Source organism: Phoca vitulina, unplaced genomic scaffold (genome assembly GCF_004348235.1).
Source record: "Phoca vitulina isolate PV1807 unplaced genomic scaffold, GSC_HSeal_1.0 scaffold36, whole genome shotgun sequence".
Lineage (NCBI taxonomy): Eukaryota > Metazoa > Chordata > Mammalia > Carnivora > Phocidae > Phoca > Phoca vitulina.
This window is the reverse complement of record NW_022589739.1, coordinates 6,957,053-6,969,225: the sequence shown is the minus strand read 5'-3', so window position 1 is coordinate 6,969,225 and position 12,173 is coordinate 6,957,053. Positions and strand designations below refer to the sequence as shown.

Genomic DNA, 12,173 nt, shown 5'->3' with positions numbered 1-12,173 from the left:
CTGGGGTCCTGGGATCGAGTCCTGCATCAGGCTCCTGCTCAGCTGGGAGCCAGCTTCTCACCCTCCCACTCCCCCTGCTTGTGCTCTCTCTCTCTGTCAAATAAATAAATAAATAATCTTTAAAAAAAAACAAACCAAAACAAACAAAAAAACTACCCAACTCATTTTAGGAAGTCAGTGTTATCTTGATACCAAAACCAGACAGAGATAAAAAAAAAACAAACCAAAAAACCCTTAAGAACAATGTCTCTCTTGAACAGAGATAAAAAATATTCTTAGCATCCCAGCAAACTGAAACCAACAGAATATGAAAGTGATAGCATGTCATGACCAAGTGGGGTTTATCCCAGGAAATGGGAGGTTGACTTAACAGAAAATCCATCAGTATCTGAAGATCAGTTAACCATTCACATATTTCACCCAGTTTTGCATAGTTTTATTTTTCATATTAAAAGTTTAAATGATCTGGAATTTATTTGGGTGTATGGTGGCAGGTGAGAATATGACTTTTTTGCCAGTTATTTTTCCTATTTGTTGAATAAGTTGACATTTTCCATTAATTTCTTTTCTCTTCTTTCCTTCCTTCCTCCCTCCCTCCCTCTCTTTCTTCCTCTTTCTCTCTTTCTTTCTTTCTGCTTCCAACTGTATTAGTCTCTTTTTATTCTTTTGGTAATCTCTTCCAGAGTTAACTACTTCCCATTTGTAGGTGATGAACTGTGTGAGGAATCCACTTTAAATGTTGGCACAGCTATGAGCATGGCCCTTCCCTTTACTTGAACTCAGAATTAAGATTTTTGGTTCTTGTTTTATATATTCCAGTCCCAGAAGTAGTTTTAACTGCAGGAGTTATCTGCAGGTCTTATGCTTTCTAGCAGCAGTCTCCAACCAGGCTCTAGCTTCTCCAGGACACTACACAGGGTGGATGTAAAAATGTATGAAACTAAGAGGCATTCTCTCAAATGAGTTTAAATGCATTTTATTTTTAGACAACCTATGTGACATGCTTTTTTCTTAACAAAAATGCCTTTGCTCCAAATAAATCAAGGTCAAAATAAATGAAGAGCTGAAGATGACAGCAGTCCCATTTGTCTAAGTCCTGGTGTTGTGTGGATGAAGAGTAGCAGTCAGTTATGACAACAGGTGATACATCCAAAGTAATGGCCAAATTGTTAACATTTTTTCTATTTCTAAACCATCCTTAAAGAAAATCATGTATGGGGCTGCGTGGGTGGCTGAGTCCCTTAAGTGATGGTGGGACTCTTGATTTTAGCTCAGGTGATGGTGTCAGGACTGTGGGATTGGACCCCCCCTCAGACCCCACGCTCAGTGGGGAGTCTGCTTGAGATTCTCTCTCTCCTCTTCCCTCTGACCCTCTACCCTGCTCTCTCTCAAATCAATAAATACATCTTAAAAAAAAAAGAAAGAAAATCATATATGGGGTCACTCCATCCTCAAGGTAGTCCAGCAGAGCAACTATGCCATCTAGATTCATGTTCTCTCCAATAAAGAACTGGTAGTTTTCGAAATTAGCGAGGCTGTGCTTGTTGTGTTCTGCAGTTCCTGTCATAGAAGCCTCTGTTCTTCAAGTTTGCCTTTGATTGATTACATCTTTGATGTAGTGCCTGTAGGCTTCTTTTGTGGAGCTGGTTTCCTGAAAGGGATGGTTCGGGACAATATCAACAGCAGTGATGACTGCGCTTTCGGTACTTTCAACCTCGGAGCCTTCAGCAGAGGCATTTCCACCAACTAACAAGTTATCAGTGTTACCCTCTGTCCTACTGACCAACTTTCCCCTCCACCTCCAGGCACCGCCGAACACGATCTCCCAGATCTTATAGTTGTCTGAGGACATCTCCTCCTGGCTGATGAGGTCACGCTAGAGGATCTCGAGAGCGGCTGGAGAGAGGAGAGCGGCGCTAGCTTAGCAGGAGCCGGGAGGTCTGAGCCAGGGCGGTGCAGCCAGAGACGCAATGGAGGGGGGGAGGGGGGGTGGGGGGTGGGTGGGGCGGTGGCGGGGGGAGGGGCGGAAAAGCTCCCCATTAATTTCTGATGTGTCCTTTATCATATCCAAAATTAGTAATTTGCATGTTTGTCAGTACTTTCGCCATTACGAAGTTTTGTAATTTTTTTTTTTTTTTTTTTAAAGATTTTATTTATTTATGAGAGAGAGAATGAGAGAGAGAGAGCATATGAGAGGGGGGAGGGTCAGAGGGAGAAGCAGACTCCCTGCCGAGCAGGGAGCCCGATGCGGGACTCGATCTGGAGACTCCAGGATCATGACCTGAGCCGAAGGCAGTCGCTTAACCAACTGAGCCACCCAGGCGCCCCGAAGTTTTGTAATGTTTAATAATAGTTTAAATATATTTTCTATCTGGCAAAACAAAGAATCTTCAATACTCTTCTTGTAAACATTTCCCCCAGCTCTTCTTTCTTTATATTAAATGTATTTATGAATAGGTAATATACTTACTTGACTTAAAACTCAAATCATAGAAAAGGGTATACAGATACAATAAATGTTGCTAGTTGTTTTTTTTTTTTTTTAAGATTTTATTTATTTATTTGACAGAGAGAGAGATAGCAAGAGCAGGAACACAAGCAGGGGGAGTGGCAGAGGGAGAGGGAGAAGCAGGCTTCCCGCTGAGCAGGGAGCCCGAGGCAGGACTGGATCCCAGGACCCTGGGACCATGACCTGAGCTGAAGGCAGACGCTTAAGGACTGAGCCACCCAGGTGCCCTGTTTTTTTGTTTTGTTTTGTTTTTAAAGGTTTATTTATTTATTTGAGAGAGAGAGAGCAGGGGGAGGGACAGAGAGAGGGGGACAGAGAAACCCAATCTGTGCTGAGCTCAGAGCCCTACCCCTGGCTGGATCTCATGACTCTGAGATCATGACCTCAGCAGAAAACAAGAGGCCATCGCTCAATTGACTGTGACATCCAGGTGCACCAATTGCTAGGTTTTTGTTGTTGTTTTTGTGCATTTACTCATAGATATTTTACGCATAGATTAGTAAATATGTAAATATAATTTTTCGTGCTTAAAAAAATATATATATACACACAATTGGTTGCAAACTATGCACAGTCTTATGTACTTTGCATTTTCACTTATTGCATCTTGGGGGGACACCTGGGTGGCTCAGTCGGTTAAGCGTTCTGCCTTTGGCTCAGGTCATGATTCAAGAGTCCCAGGATTGACTATAAAGAACTCATCAAACTCAACACCAAAAGAACAAAGAATCCAATCAAGAAATGGGCAGAAGACATGAACAGACATTTTTCCAAAGAAGACATCCAAATGGTCAACAGACACATGAAAAAGTGTTCAATATCGCTCGGCATCAGGGAAATCCAAATCAAAACCTCAATGAGATACCACCTCACACCAGTCAGAATGGCTAAAATTAACAAGTCAGGAAATGACAGATGTTGGCGGGGATGCGGAGAAAGGGGAACCCTCCTACACTGTTGGTGGGAATGCAAGCTGGTGCAGTCACTCTGGAAAACAGTATGGAGGTTCCTCAAAAAGTTGAAAATAGAGCTACCATACGATCCAGCAATTGCACTACTGGGTATTTACCCCAAAGATACAAAAGTAGGGACCCGAAAGGCTATGTGCACCCCGATGTTTATAGCAGCAATGTCCACAATAGCCAAACTGTGGAAAGAGCCAAGATGTCCATCAACAGATGAATGGATAAAGAAGATGTGGTATATATATACAATGGAATATTATGCAGCCATCAAAAGGAATGAGATCTTGCCATTTGCAACGACGTGGATGGAACTGGAGGGTATTATGCTGAGCGAAATAAGTCAAACAGAGAAAGACATGTATCATATGACCTCACTGATATGAGAAATTCTCAATCTCAGGAAACAAACTGAGGGTTGCTGGAGTGGGGGGTGGGGTGGGAGGGATGGGGTGACTGGGTGATGGACACTGGGGAGGGTATGTGTTCTGGTAAGCGCTGTGAATTGTGCAAGACTGTTGAATCTCAGATCTGTACCTCTGAAACAAATAATGCAATATATGTTAAGAAAGAAAAAAAGAAGAAGAAGAATGTAGCAGAAGGGGAAGAATGAAGGGGGAGAAATCGGAGGGGGAGAAGAACCATGAGAGACAATGGACTCTGAAAAACAAACTGAGGGTTCTAGAGGGGAGGGGGGTGGGAGGATGGGTTAGCCAGGTGATGGGTATTGAGGAGGGCACGTTCTGCATGGAGCACTGGGTGTTATGCACAAACAATGAATCATGGAACACTATATCTAAAACTAATGATGTATGGGGATTAACATAACAATAAAAAATTTTAAATAAGAGTCCCAGGATTGAGCCCAGCATCAGGTTCCCTGCTCAGCGGGGAGTCTGCTTTTCCCTCTCCTTTTAACCCTCCCTCCCCTGGTCGTGCTCTCTCTCAAATAAATTAATTAAATCTTTAAAAACAAACAAACAAAAACACATTGTATCTTGGAATTCATTCTATTTCAGGACATAAAACTTCCTTATCATTTTTTACAGCTGCATAATATACCATTGAGTGGATACCATAATTTACTGAACAATTTCCTATTGATAGATTTCTTTCCTTTTTCTTATGTGATAACAATAAATAAGAGTAACAATGCAACACATTTTTTTACATATATACAAGGATATCTGCAGGATAAATTCCTAGAAAAGGAATTTCTGGATTAAAAGGCATGTGCACTTACAATTTTTAAGTATTATCACAGAGTATTGCTCTCCATTAGAGGCTGTAGCAATATATAATACCATTAGCAGTGTATGAGGGTAACTGTTTACCCACACTCTTATCAGTGACATGTTTTCAAAGTTTTTGAATGTTAATATTCTAGAGGTTAAAAAAGTTTACATTTTACATAGTGTATTATTTTAACTCACATTTCTTTTATTATGAGTGCTTTTTAAAAAGCTCTACTTAGAGATGCCTGGGTGGCTCAGTTGGTCGAGTGTCTGCCTTTGGCTCAGGTCATGATCCCTGGGTCCTGAGATTGAGCCCCACATTGGGCTTCCCACTCAGTGGGGAGTCTGCATCTCCCTCTCCCTCTGCCCCTCCCCTCGCCTCTTCCCCTCCTGCCTTGTTTGTGCTGTCTCCCTCTCTCAAAGAAATAAATAAAATCTTAAAAAAAAAAAAAAAGCTCTTTTTAACTATTGTTTCATTTCTGGAAGTTATCTTGGAATTTTAATATATAGCATTGATAACTAAGGTATAGCCTTGATAGATAATGACAGTTTCGCCTTAGCACCTTTTGTTTTTGTTTTATGCCTTCCTTTATTGCATTAGCTTTAATTCCTAGAATAATATTAAATAATAATGGTGAGACTGAGCATCCTTTTTTGGTTACTGATTTTAATGGAGCAGTCTCTAGTATTTCAATTTTATTGCTGCTCTTCATTATGTTAAGAGATTATCCTACTCTTCCTACAAGTAAAGGTTAAAAAAAACCCAAAAAACAGAAATGGATGTAGAATTCTAGCAAATGCTTTTCAGAATCTAGATTTGGGTGATTTACTTTTCTTATTGATGAACTGTATAATTGTAATACATTTCTGAATGCCAAATGATTTCTACATTGCTAAAATAAACCCTGTTTGGCTACCATGGATGATTTTTTAATGTCCTTTAATCCAGTTTGTTCAGGTTTTCTCAAAAATTTTCTGTCCACATTTAAAAGTTAGGCACTGTTGTTTCTTTTTGTGTATATGCTGTTCTTGACAGGTTTTGTTATTAGGGTTATGATGACCTCATAAAATGAACCAGGCAGCCTTTCTTCTTTGCTTTTTTGCCTAAATTCCTCTCTGTTCTCCTGGCTGGCGAGAACAGGGCTGGCCTGTATTCAGAGCTACTCCAGGACGCTGGCGACCTCTAGCATGTTCTGGGCCCTCTTCTTGACTTTCAGTGCTGTTGTCTCTGGCATCTTTCTGCTTCCCCTTTTCCTTCAGGCTGACTTCCCAGTGAGCTCCCCTAGCATCTGAGCTTCAACCTGAGCTGCCCTCTGTGTGAACCCAGAGGAGGGGATTTCCTTGGCAGATGGTGGTTCTCCATGGGCTCCTCCCACTTCCTCCTGGAGCTCTCTCCCAGCTGCACTCAGAGCTCTCTCCTGAGCTTCTGCTGCCAGCTCTCTGCTGCCCTCACCTGCCCTCTGGCCACGATGTCTGTCCTTGTCATGGCTTCCTGCAGCCAGAGGTGTGGAGAATGGGACTCACTTTCACAAGTTCAGTGTTCACAGATGTCTTGAAGTCCTTGGGAATTCTCCAGAGCAACTGGTTTGAAGGGGATGTTGTAGTGAGGCAATGAGTTGTTCTGGCTGCCTCTGAAGAAAATGCTAGAATAGACCCAAATGGCTCTGCCCTTATGGGGGAAACACAAATCACATTTATACCAAAGGGCACCTCTGAGGAGATCTGGTGTGCTGTGGCAGGACATGAATCCCAGAATGAGGAAGTGGTCACATTTAGTCTGGACCTTTGTCCAACATGAATATGGTGTCCCCAGAGACAGATGTGGCCCAAGAGGTGTCTATGACTTACACCTCTACGCTCGCACCTCCCCCCCCCCCCCCACGCTGCTTCCCTGTCCTTTCCTGCCACCTGAGACAATTTGTATGTCCAGGCTTTCTGTTCAGCTGTCAGCTGTGAACGACACCAGGTGGTGAGGCCTGAGCTAGGCAGTGAATTGTCTGGCTCAGGCTGACACTTTTCTTGCCATTCGCCCCTGATGCCATCTAAGGCCAAGGCCATGGGGAGGCACTTTTGTAAGTGTGTTGTTTGTCACTCTTTAATCTCATTTAGTGGTTAAGAGTATTGCATCTTGAGTCAGGCAGATTTGGGTTTGAATCCTGGGTATGTCACTTACTAGCTGTGTGATCCTGGACAAGTAATGTGACTTCCCTGAGCCATTTTTCCTCCTCTTTTTTTTTTTTAAGATTTTATTTATTTATTTGACAGAGAGAGACAGCAGAAGAGGGAACACAAGCAGGGGGAGTGGGAGAGGGAGAAACAGACTTCCCGCTGAGCAGGGAGCCCGATGTGGGGCTTGATCCCAGGACCCGGGGATCATGACCTGAGCCGAAGGCAGACGCTTAATGACTGAGCCACTCAGGCACCCCTCCTCATCTTTTAAAATAGGAAAATAACAGATATACTTGTTAGATTGCTGTGAGATAATAATGCATATAAAGCATTTGGCCTAATGCCTAACCTAGTAAATATTCTGTGTATGTTACTTATGCTACTTCTTTATTCTTTAAAAAAATTTTTTTTTGATTTATTGATTTATAATCTCTATACCCAATGTGGGGCTTGAACTCATGAACCCGAGGTCAAGAGTCACATGCTCTTCTGACTGAGCCAGTCAGGCGCCCCTTTTCTGATTATTACTGTATCTCTCCTATGCATCAAGGTAACTTCTTAGCTGACATTCAAGACTCTCTATGATCAGTTTTCAGGCTGTCTTTCCAGCCTTACCTCCACTGCTCTATTGCACTTATTCTGTCAGTCAGCCGAAGTTTCACCTCCTTGCTTTTGTTCATGCTGTTCCCTTAAACTAACCTCTTCCCCTCTCGTCATCATGTGTTGAGAATCTTCCCGAATATCAAGACCCAAGTTAAATACCACCTAACCCAAGAAGAGTTCCTGGCTGCCCCATTCAGAGGTTCTCTCTGCCTCCTCCTGGGTCATTACCATTGTAACTGTTTTCAGTCAAGAACCAGGAGATGAGATTGGCACCTGAGCATAAAACCTAATGACAAAGTTCATGTGACAAATGTCCTGAGTTTCTGTGGATGTGCCCGTCCTGGAAAGTTGATCTCTGAATGCCTTGGGCCTTAGAGGCACTGTTGGAGCCAGAATTTCTCCCCTGGAGGGGCTAGGACACAGTCTGGTGGAAGGGGAAGCTAGAAATCTTGTTTTGTCTGGCAAGGACACTGATTTCACTTGTGTCGTATGCTCATCAGGGATTGCTTAGGGGAGAGGATAAGAAGTTGGGGTTGAGTGCCATGGATGTTTCTTAATCTGTGAGTGAGGGAATGGAGTCCGTAAGCTTCGCCAATAACCAAACCAGCTCTAACCTGAGATGTTTTTGGAAGTGAGAATGTAAAGACAAATGAACAAAACATGAGGAGGTCATGTGGAGTCTGTCGGGGAAACAAGCCCGAGTATTACAATGTCTTGTCCGACAGCCACTTCCAGGTCCCTTTGTGAAAGGCCTGCTGGAGACGTGGTACATTTGCCTGGGGTGGGTTGACTGGGCTGGCTAGTGTGGGTGAGAACTTGAGCTTCTAATCAAAAGGCAGAGAAGTGGGGCCTAGACAGGAAAGGACCTCACTTCTCGCAGGACCTCTCAGGTCTGATGGGAGCTTGTTCTAGATCTATCTTCCCGGGAACCATGGTTAGGTGGTTAGGCTAGGGCTAGAGGTATACTCATCTCTAGGAAGTGTGTTGAGGCAGTCCCCAGGGATCCCAGGGGTGTGGCCATGTTTTGGAGCATGAAATTTGGTGGGTATGTGACCTGGTGTCTAGGCATCTTCCTCTGGGATCAAAGGGCTGGGGGAGGGAGGGGTGCAGTGTAAGGGGAAAGCCAGGGAATGACCCAGGCCTGACACAGAGGACTCAAGAGATGCTTGCTCCTTTGGATTGCTGTGTGAGGCAGTAAAGGAGGAGTTGAGTCCAGAGGTGATGGAGTAACGGCAGAGAGTCTTTCAGAACACAGCCCTGGAAAAGCCTCATTTTGCCATACTCCAGGCTAGGTCCCAGGATCCAGCCCTCAGCCCTTCCCTGACTTACTCTCTGGAAAGTTTGTTCCTCTCTTAGAGTTTGAGGAATCATGAGTGTCATTTGCCAAATATTTCCAGTTCTCCATTCCAAGCATGTGGTAAGATTGCACTTCTGGGCACCCTTGTGGCTGGCTGGAGCCCAAGTGACCATTTATGGCCAATGGGCTGTGGACGAAAGGCGTATACATCACTTCTGGTCCAGAGCATCTTGTTGCCAATACAAGACCCTTCAGAGCTCTCTTTCTGGCAATGGTTTACGCAGTGTTCAAGAAGATGGCTGATCTACTGGCTTAAGTTCCCAAGTGAGGAGATGTGGAGCAGAACCTCTAGCCATGGACCAATAGCATAGGGGGAAATAAACCTTTGTTGTTTTAAACCACTTCTTTCTATCAATCTTACCTCACTGACGATCCAGTTGTCCTGTGGAATCCCAGGTTTCACTGTTCCACAGTGTTGCAAGACCTGCTTTCTTTCTATTTTTTTTCAAGACTCTGCACCACTTGATTTACTTCTGTCCTCCTCTGTCCTGCTCTCTCTTTTCCTGGTTCCTATTCTTTGCAAACATATTCCTGGATCCCAGTGCTACCTTGTCATGGCTTAGCTCCATCCTCAGGGTCCCTAAAGTCTCCTCTTTGACCATGAAGAGAAGTGGGTTCTCCTCAGGCAAGATTGTAGAGCTGGAGTGGGAGCACGCAGAGGGCGTGTGGTAGCCAGCTTCCAAGATGGCTCTGGTGATGCCCACCTCCTGGCATTCACACCCTTGTGCCATTTTCTTCCACCTGGTACCAGTGTAGGTCTGTGTGATCAATAGAATCGGGCAGAAGTGGTGGTATGTCACTTCCAAGATTAGCTTATAAACAACTGCAATTTCTGTCTTGGTTACTCTTTCTCTCTTTTGATAATTCACTCTGGGGAAGTCCTGTCATGAGATACTATGGAGAGGTCCATGCGACAAGGAACTAAAGTCTCCTGCCCAATGAGTAAGCTTGATGCTCCAGACCCAGTCAAGCCTCAAAGACTGCAGCCCTAGCTGATGCCTTGACTGCAACCTTACGAAAGACCCTGATCTAGAACCACCTTGCTAAGCCTCTTCTGAATTCCTGATTCCATAATAAATGCTTATTGTTTTAAGCTAGTAAGTTTGGAATAACTCATTATGCAGCAATAAATAACTAATCCAGGCCAGGTGCTAGGGAGGTTGTGTTTTTGGATATCAAAGCACAGTATGATAATGACGCTAGATCTCTGCTTGGCCTGGTTGTGTCCCTTGCTCTGGGACAGATCTGTCCCATGCCTTTGTGCATGGTTGCTGAGGAACCTCTCAGGACAGCACTCAACCCAGGGGAGGAGAGGGCAGGAAATATGAACACAGCTTGGTGTCTATCACCTAGAAATGTCTCTTAACCCAGTCCCAAGAGACTGCTCAAGCCTGTCTTGTGATGAACGAAGAGTGCTAAGCAAACACTGAAGCCATTTTACAAAGAATGTAAAACATTGGTGTACCAGCCACAATGCTTTGGGACACCTTTGTTCACCATGAGAGAGAGAGCGCTGGTGTGACACCATGAGAAACCCAGCACACCTGTGTGGTGCCGGGTGCGAAGAGCTGCCTCAGCAGCCAGAGCCCTGTGGAGTAATGGATGTCAGAGATAGGTGAACAGAGATACCCCCCGGGGGGCACATTCCATAGGATTGAGGGCCTAAGTTATCAAGGGGGAGCAATAAACTGGTGAAATCAGAACTATTGCTGTTAAAGCATCTTCACTCAGGCCTGTAGCCTTGCAGGGCTTGGGGGAATTTTGGGGTTCAATAATATTAACAACAAATACTGTTCTTCCTCTTATTAAGCACTTGCTATGTCTGACTTCAGAGTAAATAGTTTATGTACATCATAATTTTCAAGCTCTGAAATAATCTATAAGGTGGATGCAACTTTCATTTTATAGATTAAGAAACTCACATTACATAACTTGTTTCCTCCAAGCACTTTTCCCAAAAGTCAAAGCAGGGACCACATGGGCAGACACCTTTCATTCTTCTTTTTTTTAAGATTTTATTTATTAAACTGATGACAGAAAGAGAGAGAGAGAAAGAGGGAGAGAGAGCACAAGAGGGGGAGGGGCAGAGGGAGAGAGAGAAGGAGAAGCAGATTCCTTGCTGAGCAGGGAGTCTGACGTAGGACTTGATCCCAGGATCCTGGGATCATGACTTGAGCCAAAGGCAGACGTTTCACCGACTGAGCCACCCAGGCACCCTGACACCTTCTATTCTTTTTTTTTTTTTTTTAAAGATTTTATTTATTTATTTGACAGAGAGAGAGACAGCGAGAGAGGGAGCACAAGCAGGGGGAGTGGGAGAGGGAGAAGCAGGCTTCACACTGAGCAGGGAGCCCAATGTGGGGCTCGATCCCAGGACCCCTGGATCATGACCTGAGCCCAAGGCAGACGCTTAACGACTGAGCCACGCAGGCACCCTGACACCTTCCATTCTTAAAGGCAGAGTCCTCTGGTCCCCCCATCTGACTGGAGGACCCAATTCCAGTTGTGTTATCAGTACATGTAGGTCTGATCCCTTTGTGAGACCAGGTCCCCTGGAAGAGAGCCCATGCCACAGCCCGGCCTAAGGCTCCTGGCTGCAAGAACTGACCTGCTTTTATCCACGGAGTCAGCAAAATGTACAGATAATTTGTAAGAGCTATTGGCCAAATGCATTTGAGGTGAAGTACGAACCTCCTGCACTTGAGCTCCCCACACGCAGCCGTCTCTACAGATAGGAGTCGAATCCCGGGAAGCGATCTAGTTACAATGAATGAGGCCTCTGGCCCTTCAAGACTGAGTTCCAGGTAATGACAAAAGGAGAGGTGGGGAACAACAACGTGGATATGCTTATCACTCCTGAAAGTACCCTGAAAAATGGGTAAGATGGTAAATTTTATGTTATGTGCCTTTTTTTTTACCACGATTAAAAATAAAAATTAAAAAAAGGGGATGTGGGGAATTGTCATCAGTTAGTAAATGGAATCTGCTAGAAGGAAGTGACTTGCCTCGGGAGGTTTAGTGTGAGTCTGTGTGGGGTGTGGATCAACAGGTAGAGAGGTGAGTGAGCAGGTGATACACTGTCAGGTCATGGCAAGAAGACCAGGTAAGACTAGCAAAGAAACTCCACCTGGATCCGGTACTTGTGAGGAGGGATTGGTAGTTAATCTTAAACTCCCAGTGTGGCTAGGACTGCTGTGCATGAGTACACACACACACACTATATAATGTAATATGTATCACATTATAATGTAAGTTGTATAATACATGTGTAATATGTATACATGTATGTATATATATATGTATACACATATAATTAATCAACTAATATATGGTTGATA

At 44.1% G+C, this 12,173-nt stretch overlaps 1 pseudogene; it reads right to left on the bottom strand.

Moving 5' to 3' along the window:
* Positions 1-961: 961 nt before the first annotated feature.
* Positions 962-7,555, bottom strand: LOC116646231 (annotated as a pseudogene).
* Between the last annotated feature and the right edge of the window lie 4,618 nt (positions 7,556-12,173).